The following is a 14,814-nucleotide window of genomic DNA, read 5'->3' as shown; positions in this document are numbered from 1 at the left end:
CAAAAGCTCGACCGTTTTTCTTGAGTGCCTTTGCAAAGTTCTTCATTAGCCCGAGCTAAATGTGTAGCAGTGGAAGAAGAATCTTCTGTGGATCCACGAGAGGCTGAGACTGAACGTTGAACGATTCCGGTTCCAGGTCTTGTTGAGCTGCCCGTTGGCGTTGTACATAGTGCTGCTTATCTGCTCGGCTGTCCCAAAGGCAGAGGAAGGAGGGGTATTCGGTATAGCCACCTTGAAGACCCAGTACTAGGGCTACAACTTTTAGGTCTTCACAGACCATACACTTCTGCTCACCGTAATTTAAAGCAGTTAGTGAAAGCTCCATGTTACTATGGCTTTCGGTCATCTGCACAGACCCACTGGAACGAAGTAGTACTGCCTTCAAACTCCTGTTGGAAGAATCAGTGAATAGCTGCCATTCCGTAGCATCATTTGCTAACCCCATAGCTACAATGAGGCCGTTCACATTGTAACAGTAAACCAGCGAAGATTTCTCGTTCACTGGGTAGAAGTCCCGAAATTTTTCTTCACGGTTACGGTACAAAAATTATGTTGTTTCTGAAGCTAACAAACATTCTTCACGAAGACGTGACTCTAACAACGAACTGATTCTTTGGACAAACCTAAATCCCTTGCTAAGTCGTTCAACTCAGCTTGTGTGAATGGTTTTAGTTCGTTAGTCTCAGCAGGTTCGTTAGGTGACTCTGAAACATATCAGTCGGTTGATATGTTTCAGAGTCACCATCATCCATTTCATCATTGGAGTCAGACAGATTAAAGGCATCAGCCAGTTGTGGAATTGGAGTTTCTGGTCCATGTGGCACTGGTTTTATGGCAGACGGCACATGCGGATATTTCACATGTTGTTTGTTCTTTCTATTTTCCCTGGATGAAAACAGGTACAGACATATCAATCACCTAGTCATTGTCATACACCTAGTGTCAAGATGGTATGTGATTCTCACGGCTTTATATGTGCTGAAATCTGTCATAGTAAAATAATATATTAACAAACATTGTAAGTTTGTCATACAGAAATAACAGTCTGTAGTGTGATCTCTTTCTTCCCGCCACTCCACTGGGACCCCAAAAGGCAGAAACCTCACCTTCTTGTTGCTCCAGCGCCGGAGGCTTTCGACACATGGGTACCAATTACCTGTACCATACATTTAAAAGTCGCATCATGGTATATCTAATGTGTATGTGGCAGCTACCTTCGTGTAAAGAGATCATAAGCTAGAAAAAAAGAAGTGTATTCTAAAACGATCGCCAAGATGCAATGATGGCAGAAGAACATAAACAAGAGATGGAAATAAGTCCCGAAACACGAGCAGGTTTGAGACGAGAGGAGATTCATTCCATACCCATTGTTGAACACTACACTGTACTCAAAACTTATGTAGCTGGTGAAATGTAGTAATGAACGTAGAACTATGGATCTCCTCTGCTGACAGGTGCTTGCTTATTTGTTTGCCTTTTTTTCCTGCAGTTTTTGCACTCCTACATCTTCACAAACATTATGGATTATCATTTAGGATATTATTTTCTACCAGAGAACTCCAAGTGATCACGTCTGACACGTGCCAGTTAAACCTAGTTTTGGCTGTGAAGTTAGAGGCCTCTCAACATCGATTCCATCAGAGGGTAAAGGAGACCTACTGTGTTATGCTGGTAATTGCAAAAAGATGCTTTCCAATAGGTGGGACGTTGATAACTTGAAGCCTTCTCAGAGAATATTGTTGAGAAACTTTAGTTATTCCATTAATTAATCAATAAATAAATTAATAGAATAAATGGCAGGATTTCGATTTCAGATAAGACAGTTAAATGTTATAATTGCCAATGCGTGGACAACCGCTCTGAGCAAAGTTCTCTGGATCACACATTGCACAGAAAAAGATAGCCAAAGCATTAACATTACCGTTTGTGGTAGCTCACCTTGACTGGAAGACTGTTTAACATAGTGTACCAACTGAACATGGTAAAATGGAGATAAAACAGAGATGAACCGGGAAACCTTATTACTTCTGCATATAAAGAGTCAGTCCCTATGGCGGCGCCTCATAAGAACCAAGAAAGATTTTGGGACCCCCATAATGTTGACATCAAAGCCCAGTCCTGTAATGCAACTGCTCTGTCCAATGAGCCTGCAAATGGAAACCAAACTTCAGCTAAAACTGGACAGCATGCTGCAGCAGGATACGAAATAAGTGCCTCAAAAGTGAATGGTGCCCATCAGCTCAAGACAGAGTTGTCTTTGAGTCACTTATTGTGACCAGGAGAGTTTTATAGCTGTAATGGTGTTCCAGTGTGCCCTGTGATCTCTCTGCATGCCATACTATCTAAGGACACATTCTTCAGTTCAAATGTCCACATACTTCCTTATCTAAATCTCTCGCAAACATAAGAGAATAAATTTTTCAGCTTGCAGGCCTCTGGCATCCCATAAGAAAACACGAATCTCTCTCTCTCTCTCTCTCTCTCTCTCTCTCTCTGATTTTAGCACCGGATGAGGAGACATTATCTGCTTCTCACTCAGAGTTGATATGAACTGGTAAAGCAAGGAATGCAACAATCGTCAGCAAATTAGACTAACGGAAATGTTACTGGCAGACGCCACGAGCATTCAGAGTTCAGGAAATATCTTTCGTTGTTCAAGCACTAATTTTTAAACAAAAATGTTACCCTGTGTCATGAATGTTCTGGTACCTTCCTGATGAACCGTGTCGCTGATAGGCTGAAAGGATGTGTCGGTTAAAATGAGTACTGGCTTCCAGTAAATCACGTAAAGAGTCACTGTCCCGCACTCCGTACAAAGCTCATCTAAGCAGCTCGACCCGTTGTTAAGTTCCATAGCCTCGGCATCTTTAATGACTCTCTCTCTCTCTCTCTCTCTCTCTCTCTCTCTCTCTCTTATACAATCATTTACCATATCTGTCCACCTTCTTCTTGACCAGCCATGCCTCCTCCCACTTTCAAACTCGTCCATACATGTTTTTTTCACCACTCTATTCACATCCATTCTCTCCACATGCCCATACCATCTAAGTATAATCCATTCAACTTTGGTGTCCTCAGACTTCCTTGCTCAGCATTTTTTATGACACATTATTCCTCAACCTCATCATGTTCCTTACTCCACATACACATTCCTCAAAAACCACTTCCTCTGCTCTTACTAATCATACTTAAAGTTTTGTATGTATTAAGTTCAACATCTGACACTCGGGAGTTTGGATCTGCAAGAGTATATTATTAAAATCATTCATGCAAAAAGCACACATAACGACCTGACAAGCTGCTTTTCCAAGATGTTTATCAGGCATACATTTCCTCTGTAAATTTCTCTTTACAGGGCAAAATATTTTGGAAATGTGGAACGAGAATGAAGCTGACAGAAGACGACAGTGGAGAATATGTGTAATACCCAGGATACGGGCATGACTAGGCTTAAAGCAAAGACGAAGCAGGAAGAAACGGAGGAAGAGGATGCAGAAGGAGGAGGAGGAGATACGTGTTACGGGTGCCCGAGTATGTTGCTGCATTGTGGTGATTATCGTCATGCACACCGTTCTGGACATGAATACTGATCCACTCCTTATCGATAAACAGTGAGTCAGCAAATAGTGGTTCTTGAAACCCTGTGAGGATGTTTTCAGACCTCAATAAACTTTCCAGAGAATCATGTAAGGGCTTCATAAATGTTCGACTCAAAGTGGAACTTTATTTTTGTCCACAATTGTACATAGGTAAGAAAAATGGCGGGGAGATGCTCTTTCGCTTGCTTCCGTCCGTGTCCATCTTGTCAGCAAGTGTATAACAGATAAGCAAGCACAATACAATGCAGTTGACTTCCAAGCACCTCTTGCCGTAAACATCTAGCATTAGTCTGTTGGAGTAGTCCTTTGTGTTCACTCCTTAACCTGTGTGTTTAGCTCTGTACAACTACTCCTCAGTATCAAACAACCTGTTTTATAATCTACCAGATATATGTATTCTTGCACTTGAGTTGTGGTCAGCATTATAAGATATCATAGAGTTACCAGCAACAAACTGTGAATGACTGTGAATTGTTTCTTGAAGACCTTATTTAGTTATATGTCTGGCGATATGTTTGTAAATTTACGCTTTCTTTATTGTCATTTCTTTACTTATAATTATCTGGATTACGCTTTTTTTTTTTTTTTTTACTTCATTCTCCCTACCACCAGACGATCATATTCATTCCCGGTTAGACCTCTGGTAGTGATGGGGTTTGTGAAGGCTGATTCTTTCAGTTCAAAAAGTCTATATAAGTAAACTCCTGCGGCCTTTGGGAGAGTAAACTGAAAAATACGTCATTGTACTGAAAGGGTTACTATTATTATAAAGTTATAATCTCTTACTATTGTTTCTCTCACTTCATTGATGGTATTGCTTAGAGAATTTATGTATTACACAGCACATGTCTTATCTTGCTTAAATATATTCTATGCTGTACAAAGAGTAAAGCACAATATAAAACTGGACATTTTATTAATTTTTCTCACTAAAAACCACATGATGCCCTACCACATACAGAATTTAAAAACAAATTCCACTTGTGACGGATCCTTGTTTGTAAAGTTGTGTGATCTTAAATGAAAGTGAATTTTAATTTTCATATATATTTTTTTTGGGGGGAAAGTTATAATGAAAAGAATGCAAAGCAAAACTGAGTGTGTGTTCAGAATCTGGCTGCAGGTCTTGTGTCCTTTGGTTATCAGGTGTTGGTGCGACTGTTGATGATCTACCAGAAGGTGTAGTGGGGGTAGTAGGGTCTGTGGTAGTAGCTGTAACGATGGTGGTAGTGGGGGCGACGATGGTGGTAGTAGTCGTGACGATGGTGGTATGAGGGGTTGAGATTGTAGAAGCCGTAACCCTGTGGTTCAGCATCCGGGTCGGCCAAGGCCAAGGGCTCGGGAAGGGCTCGGGCCGACCTCATTAGTGCTGAGATGGCCACTGCCACGGCCAGGAACACATACACCTGAGGAAGAAATGTGGTTGATATTAACACTGTCACTCTCAGGTTAATATTAATACTGTCACACTCACAGCCACGATCAAACGCGGCTGAGGAAGTATACGTTAACATGAACAATGAGATGACCACTGTCACGGACCACAGATGCACCTGACCATTACTTATAAACAAATAAAGTTAATGTCCTCTGGGCTTTATATGCGATTTATACGCATAAATATTTCTCCCGTTTGGAATTTTCATACGCGTAAAATGTGTATAAAATCTGTCTTTTCATAAAGCATAAAAACATAAAATGCGTTCCTACACACTGTTTTTTATTCTGCCTGACAGCGCAGCACACCAATGCTTTGTACGGCCAAGAACGGGTAGGACCATGCACGGGGGATGGACGGCGTGGGAGAGGCTACAGAATTTTAATTCGGGGAAAGTAGCCGCGGCAGCCGGGAGGCTTCGAGAATCACCCTATCTCAAACCCTGAAGGGGTTAACAATAAGATGGACACGACAGAAACAAACTCATCTAATCACCCGTAACATTAACACTGAGACTACAATAACTGTCGCAGCTGGGAACATATGCAGCAGCAGACGCTGTCCGTTTTTTTTTTTTTTTCTGTCGTACAGATGCTAACCATATAATGTATATAACTATATCTCCCTCACTATTCTCTCCCCAAAAGGAGGATGGTGGACTGCCGGAGAAGGACAACTTTAAAAGGCAGTCCACTGGGTTCACATTTCAGATGAACCTGGGGCCACGACTAGTTTTCTTATAATTCCATACTAATGTTGTTCACGAACACGGAACAAATACCCCATTCAAGCACTGCTTACCAACCATTATCATACAGTAAGATATCGTACTTGTTTAGACCATGTGCTGTGCCTGATGTGGCCACATGATGTAGAAGGCTTAACCAGGGGCCAATCATCTACACAAGGGTTATTAAGGTAAGGAATCATTTTGCTATATGTCATACTTCACATAGAAATAACACACAGTAATCAATATTGCATTCAGTTTCCCAGTTATTCGTATTTCTGGTTGAACATACTGGAAGGAAACAGTCCACCAGTTTGACGAATACGAGTATAATTACAAACAAACCAGATTATACTTATGAAACACCGGAGCCAGTTTTCTATACAACTAACGACGGTGCCACTTAACCGTCTCTCTCTCTCTCTCTCTCTCTCTCTCTCTCTCTCTCTGTAAGCATTCCTCCAGCTGCTTTATCTTAGGCGTGTTTTTGTCGTCCAAGCTGGAGCTTGGGATTCGAAGCACGTCTTGGGGAGCTTGGTTTCTGTCCGCAAAAACAGTCCAGGATACGCAAAACCGAAAAACTACGAGCCAATCTCCAAGTAAACAGAGGGGTTCGCCGAAGAAGATATTTTCACGAATATGCAACTTACATGTAGCCGTTATTTGTGCTGAACTGGCTCTATATGTCGTTAATATTAGCCAACTGCACCCTGATTTTATGTACGTGATGCTAATTTCATTATATTTATGATTTATGTGTCCTAGCTGGCCAATCTCACTCTCCCCAAGCTACACCAAGACTGCTCCCGACCACGCTTGGGTGAGATACGAAGACAGTCTTGGTTTCGATGACAAACGCTTGGGCCGGCTTCGTATCACTTTGGCCGACAAAAACGGGGCAGCTTGGTTTCACCGAAGATGGCTTCGAATCCGATCCCTTGGCTTGGACGACAAAAACGCGGCTCTTGTTGACACTCTCTTAGTACTTAAAAAAATGTTGTAGGGGCCTTCGCAGTCTCAGCTTCCAGGAAAAATCTCCAATAATCTCGAAAGCTTCATAACTGTTAAGCTAAACTTGGGAGCGTTCTTACCCTCCGCGCTTTAAGTGTTACGTCGTTATCCAATATATCATATCATTACCCACTCTTGAAGTCGGTACTGGAAGTGATAACACGATATGATAAAGGACATCTATTCCTGTCTTTATCAAGCAGCAGAAAAACAGTGTATGTGAGTAAGGTGCAGGGGGGAAGGAGACGGGGAAAACCAAGGTTGAGGTAGAGGGATAGATTGGACAGATACGAGTATATGAGAGAGATGATGAGTGAGTTGGAGGGAGAGCAGCCAAATAGCAGAAAACAGGGCGACGTGGAGGCGATTTGCTTCTCGCCACCATTTACGGTAATGAGTATTCGGGCAATAGATAAATAGACAGACAGATAGGTAGACAGATAGACTGAAAGACAGAAAATGAAGAAAACTAAGATTAATGGTTAGTGATATCAGGTGGTGGATGGGGACGCACATAATCCAATAAATGTAGCGCAACTCCAGGGCGACTCTGCATTGAGGGACAAGCCAAATTATTTCCTGCAAACCAGAAAATCATTTAATACGCTGGGCGGTAACCATAAAACCAACACATTGGTGTTCCCTACATGTCAACAAATGGGTTGGCTGAGAGTTAGTGCCGCATCCCGTAAAACAACTAATAAAAAGGAGAAATAAATTGCCTCGGACTTGGCCGGACCGTCAGGTGACGACCAAGGACCGGACAAGGGACACGATGAGGACAGCAACATGGAATGTGAGAAATGCAAATGATGTGTGTGTGTGTGTGTGAGAGAGAGAGAGAGAGAGAGAGAGAGAGAGAGATACTGTCCAGGTGCTTGAGGAAGGAAAAGTGGACATTTATGGATTAACTGAGACTACAGTAAATGGAGTTGTGAGCATGTGAAAGAGTGAGAGTCTGGACTGGGTATACTGTATGTGCGGCAGTATGAGGGAATGAGAGGGCAAAGGAGGGTGTATGTGTTGTTGTGTTCAAGAGATGGAAGGAGAATACAAGAGAGTATGAATCAGCTGTGGTAGGTGTGGGCTCTCATCATCCACTCTGTGCAGTGCTGCTTTGGGTGTCTGCCCTTTCCTCTCTCCCTTCCTTCCTCTTCTGCCTTTCTTTCCTTCATTCTTACCACTTCCTCCTGCCTATGGGTGACATTATAGTCTCTCTTCTGTCTTTCTTTCCTTCATTCTTTCCTCTTCCTTCTGCCAATGGGTGTTTCTACACTCAGTGACAAGCCAAATGGTTTCCTGTACACCAGGAAACCATTTACTATGCTGGATGGTAACCATACAACCAAAGTATGGCGCCTAGTGGTTTAGTGGGTTATTAAAGCGCTCCAATCAGATTAAGCCTATGTAGGTTTGTATCCAAGGGCTGGTTGGGGTTTATTGCTCATGTAATGCCACTCAAGGATGAGTGAAGCTGGTCACTCTCATCTTAAATGTCAGGACTAACTTTCCTAGCCCTGGATTTCTAAACTCCTCATAGGGGGACATAGGACTGGATGATGGATGGATGGATGAATCAGCTGGTTCACGGACTGTGGGTAAGACTGAAAGACGGAGTACAAGTGTGGGCAACTGTGTGTGTAAATGTGTCGATAGAAGACCGTGCAAAGAGAGGGAATGAAGAGTTCTGGGCAAATCTGGAAACATCCATAGAAAAGCCTGAGGGGAGCGAGAGAATGTATTTGACTGGAAATAGAAAAAGAAGGGAATGGAAAGGTGGATGGAGCGTTGGAGAGTAGGGTGTGCCTGCAGAAATGAATGAGTATGGTAGTGTTCCGGTGGACATTTGTGCGGGGAGGGGATTGGTGATAGCCAATACCCTCTTTAGGCACAAAATGATCCATAGGTATTACATGGCGAGTGATGAGAAGGTGTGTGGTGAGCTGGATGAACAGAAGGTAATGACTGATTATGTGTGTGTGTGTGTGTGTGTGTGTGTGTGTGTGTGTGTGTGTGTGTGGACGAAAGAATGAGGAGATACGTGGTGGATGCGAAAGCATAAAGAGGTTGGAGATGTGACCTCCCTGGCCACCACTTAGTAGTAGTGAGAGTCAAGGTACAACTGCGCTGGATGAATAGAAGAAGAGAGCAGGAGGAAACAGTCCATACAATTTGGAAAGTGAAGTTGCAGGAGGATGAAAAAAGGCAGAATAGAAGAGGGAATGAAGGAGCCATTGGGTTAATATGATTTGAAGCAGATGGAGGAGGTGGAAGATGCATGCAAAGTATTCACAAAAGAAATCTATGCAGCATGTGAGGTGGTGTGTGGGGTGAAAAGAAGACGCAATGGAGTGCAAGGAACGGTATGGTTAAATGAAAATGCGAATGAGACAAGCTGTGGCGCATATTAAGAAAGCATATAGTGAATGGATGGGAAGCAGGGGCATGGAGGAAGTCGATCACTAGAATAGTTATATGAAGAGAAGAGGTGAGAGGTGAAAATGTAAGAGAGAGGAAGAAGAGAGTGGACATGGAGTTTGGAAGGAATTTCTGTGCAAAGTGGAGGGAATGTACGAAAATGTTCTGGAATGAAGTTACAGGAGTAACACAGGGTGAAAGGAAGGTATTAGAGGCGTGAAACATGAAAATGGAAGATTGCTAGTGGAGAAAAGAGAAAAAAAGAGCAGATGAAGAGGACACTTTAAGGAACTGCTAAACTCACAGAATGAAAGTAACGTTAGTATAAATGGGTGGGGAACGGCTGGGAGGAGGAAGATGAGAAGGAAGGAAGAGGCCAGTAGGATGAAAGTGGTGGAAGCACTGAAGAATGTTAAATTGGGGAAAGCTCCAGGAACTGATGGAGTGTGTGGTGGAATGCTGAAACACTGGGGAGAGATAGTAATAGAACGGATATGGAGGATGTGCAGATTGGCTTGGGAGGAAGGTAGATTCCCGGAGGATTGGATGCCAGGTATACTGTAATTATACTCTTGTACAAAGGAAAAGGGAAAAAAGAAGTGTGTGGTAACCATAGGGACATTTGTCGTCTTAGTATAACAGGAAAATTATATGATAGGACACTTCTTGACAGAGTTAGCGATATTACAAAGGAATTAGTTGGAGAAGAACAGGGAGGTTACATGAAGGGAAGAGGTTGTGTAGATCAGATGTTCATCTCAAGGAGTTTGGTGGAAAACTTTCTAGAGAAGGGAATGAAGTTGTATGCTGCCTTCATGGATTTGGAGAAAGCATATGACAGAGTAGATAGACAAGGAATGTGGAAAATATTAAAAAGATTTGAGGTAAACGGGAAGCTGTTGAATGCCGTGAAGAGTGGTATGTATAAGGGTGCTAGAGCTGAAGTGCGTGTGATAGTGAACTGAGTGAATTTTTTAATGTGAATGCTAGATTGAAACAGGGATGTGCCATGTTTCTATGGTTTTGAGCTTGTAAATAGTGGAGTTATAAAAGGGATACAAGGTTGGGCAGTGGATGCTGAAGCGGCCCTGATGAACAGCGGTAACATTTGGAATTTTCCTGTTCTGTTGTCTGCAGATGATAATGTATTGTATAGTGAGGACAAAGGGGAACTGCAAGGCTTGGTGAATGAGTTTAGGAGAGTATGGAGGAACCGGATTCTTAACGTGAACGTAAGGAAGAATAAAGTTGTGGTCTTCGAGAGAAATGAAGTCGCTGAATAAGCATTTGAGTCTGGATAGTGAGGAACAGGAAAATGTGCATTTAAGTACTAGGCTAATGTAGTGAATAAGGATGGACGTATGGAGGATAAAGTGCGTGAAAGGGTACAACAGGGAAGAAAGGTTACTGGGTCACTGAAAGCTTTGATAAGAAGTAGGGAAGTGAGCATGGAAATGAACAAGTCGTTGCATGACAGTATTGTAAACCTCCCTCTGTCTTGTGGAAGCATAGCTTGAACCTTGGTGGAACGGCACAAGCCAGTAGTAAAAGCAGTAGAAATGAATGATTTGAGTGGAGCATGTGTAGCTACTTGGACACACAGAATGACAAATGAGAAAGCAAAGGAGCGTTGTTGTGTGAAGAGGATGTGATAGAAAGCGTTAGGAGAAATACACCGAGGTGGTTTGGCATGTGAAGGAGAGGATGGAGAGTGACAGAATAACTAGGAGAGTGTATGTGCGTTAGGTGGAGGTGGGGAGGGAGAGGAAGACCGAGAATGAGATGGAGGGATAGATGGAGAGGTATGTGAGGGAGCAGGGTGTAAGTTGGGGAGAGGGCAGCGAAATAGCACGGAATAGGGCTACATGGAGGCGATTTGTTTGTGGACACACACACACACACACACACACACACACACACACACACACACACACACACACGTCATAAAAGACTTTGTATAAACTGTAGTGGAGTTTTGTAGATTAGATATATATATATTAGACTTGTGGACGAGCGGTTGTTATACGTGAGTAGCTTGTAAGTAGACAATCTTGGTTCCCATTTGTCATGCAATGACAGGAGAGGTAAAGAATAGTATGGGACTATTTTTATTTGTCTTGGAATATTAACAAAGTCTCTCACACACGAGTGAAGTATAAATAGAGACCCGCGAGCTACCTCCCTGTCTCGCTCTCTCTCTCCTCTCGCCCATGTTGCTAGGCTCGTTCTCCCTACTACCTGCCTGTTCTATGGCCTGTCTCCTTCTGAGCTCTGCTTCCTAAATTCTGGTGTAGCAGGGGTCGTGTCACGTGTGTTACACTGTGGTTGGAAAGTTCCAGAAACCTGTGTGTGAGTATGTGTGTATGTGTGTGTATGGTCACGAGGTGCTGTCGTGTGTCTATAAGGCATTCCTTGAGGTAAGAGTGTATAAGCATTAGCATTGCTTGATTCTCGCAGACACAATACCTTCTTATCATCTGACTTCCTGCTTCTATCTGTCTGTCTATCTATCTATTTATATATTAATCTATTATGATTTATAATTATAATATGGAGTCCTAACATATGTTGTCTCCACAAGCTAGTGGCATGGCACATCATATCATCGACCGTAGCATGACCGGATTCAATGTCAGGACTGCAATTATTACAATTATGTAACTACAAACGATATGTAACAATTATGTAACGACAAACGATTGCATTATGTTACACTTGCTACAATTATGTAACTACAAACAATATGTAACAATTATGTAACAGTTGCATTAACAAGATGTAACTTTTATGTAACTTTAACTACAATTATGTAACTACAAACAATATGTAACAATTATGTAACAGTTGGATTAACAAGATGTAACTTTTAGTAACTCTAACTACATTTATGTAACTACAAACAATATGTAACAATTATGTAACAGTTGCATTAACAAGATGTAACTTTTATGTAACTCTAACTACAATAATGTAACAACAAACAATATGTAACAATTATGTAACAGTTGCATTAACAAGATATAACTTTTATGTAACTTTAACTACAATTATGTAACTACAAACAATATGTAACAATTATGTACCAGTTGCATTAACAAGATGTAACTTTTATGTAACTCTAACTACAATTATGTAACTACAAACAATATGTAACAATTATGTAACAGTTGCATTAACAAGATTTAACTATTATGTAACTTCAACTATAATTATGTAACTACAAACAATATGTAACAATTATGTAACAGTTGCATTAACAAGATGTAACTTTTATGTAACTTTAACTACAATTATAAGGCCAACACAATTATGTAACAGTTGCATTAACAAAATGTAACTATAATTATAAGGCCAACACAATTATGCATTACCACAATATTATGTAACAATTCATAAAATGTTACAATTATTTATTACTACAATGTTACTACAATGTAACAATTACAATACAATTATTTAACAAATCACAGTGTTACAATTATATATTACCACAATTCTGTATTACCAGAATCATCTTACAAGTTAGATGAAATATTAGACATTACTAAAGGGATAACTCAGTATGTAATGTAATAACCTAGCAGTATTACCATTGCACATTTATATGCGTATGTCTGTTATACATACACATCTTACAAAATGTCATACAACAACCATTGCATTTGTTCAATTATGTACACAACTTGTTTAAAATGTAATATTACTAGATCATTGCAATTTACTATGAATATTATATATATACAATATTATAATCAATATTATGTACTGATAGATTAGCATATGTCAATGATAATTGCTGTCGGAGGACCTTCAGTGGCGTGGCCGAGCATATGTTAGGACTCCATATTATAGTTACAAATCATAATAAATAGATAAATAGACAGATAGACAGACAGATAGAAGCAGGAAGTCAGATGATGAGAAGGTATTGTGTCTGCGAGAATCGAGCAATGCTAAACATGCTTACACACTGTTAACTCAAGGAATGCTTTATAGGCACACGACAGCGCCTCGTGACCATACACACACATGCACACATACTCACACACAGGTTTCTGGAACTTTCCAACCACAGTGTAACACACGTGACACGACCCCTGCTACACAAAAATTTAGGAAGGAGAGCTCAGAAGGAGGCTAGCATTTGAACCGACAGGTAGTGGAGAGAGTGAACAAGAAAGAGGGGCTCAACTAGACTTACTTATTATATTGTCTCTGTAAGACATACCCTGCTCAACTTAGATTTCTCTGAAGATAATAAATTAAGATCAACTCACTGTATTCATCTTTAATTCCTACTACAAGAAATCGAGAGTGACAGCTAAACAACAAATCTTCTCTACAAGTAAGTACAACGTCTTTTATGACACACACACACACACACACACACACACACACACACACACACACACACACACACACACATACACACACACACACACACACACACACACACACACACACACACACACACACACACATACAGAGAGAGAGAGAGAGAGAGAGAGAGAGAGAGAGAGAGAGAGAGAGAGAGAGAGAGAGAGAGAGAGAGAGAGAGAATGTTCTGCGAGTGTATAGGCGGGGACAAAAGCTCGTCTAATACTGGGTCATCCATAATTAGCACTCTAGTAAAAGCTCACCTGGAGGCATCTTATGTGTTGTAGAAATGGCTCAGTCTGCTGGTATGGGTGTAGGTGTGGCAGTGCGAGTAGGAAATCAATAAATAAGGCAGTATACTGATTCATAACACTGAGCCATCCCCACAACACACGAGAACTGCAAGACGGAGTGGAAGAGGGCATATTTACCACTCTGCATTCCACCTCCTCTGCTTGCTTCTCACTTTTCTCTGCTGGCTAATATTCCAAAGCTGGGGATGGCTTGGTTTGTTTCTCTGCTCATAGATAACACTCTTTGAGAAAATCCGTCGGGAAGGAAATTATGGGACATGGTCTAAGTACTGGAACTGTGTGGCAGTTTTTGGCGTCGACTGTGTACTTTTTTTTTTTTTTTAAGAAAATATAGATAAGTCTGGTTCTGCAAGAGGACGCCTTCACTCAGTGGCACCGATATAACTGGACGGCTGAACTGCCTGGTTATACAAAATTTCTTCATCTACTCCCCCTCTCCCTCAAAAGGAGAACGCTGTACTGCAGGAGAGGGGCAGTTTAATACTGCAGTCCACCGAGATCACGTCTCAAACGAGCCTAGGACCATAGTATAAGTGAGTTTCTACTTACCAGCTTCATGATGAGGTTTGGTGAGGCTCTGAGAGAGGAGAGGATGCGAGGCGTTGTGTGGATGCAGCCTTGCCGTGGTAGTGTTTATATACACCATGTGAGGGTGCCGCGGGGCATGGCAAGGCCAGCGGAGATGGGGGAGGGGGAGGTCTAGTGATGGGCGATACCAGTGATTTCATTTCGATAAGATACCGAATATTTTGGTGGCCAGTATTGGTGGTATCGATTACCGATACCGATACCTCCAGAGCTGGGGCCGTTAGAGTCGGCCTCACACTTGAGTACTAACACATGAGAGCAGCACTGTTACTCCCGGAAATTTTGACGTAATATAGTAGTGGTTAATTTGAAACGCTAGATGTGCAATAATATACAGTA

This window comes from Coenobita brevimanus, chromosome 114 (assembly GCF_032717465.1).
Source record: "Coenobita brevimanus isolate Jiangsu-jjx chromosome 114, ASM3271746v2, whole genome shotgun sequence".
NCBI lineage: Eukaryota > Metazoa > Arthropoda > Malacostraca > Decapoda > Coenobitidae > Coenobita > Coenobita brevimanus.
The sequence above is the reverse complement of the archived record's forward strand: the minus strand, read 5'-3'. Positions refer to the sequence as shown.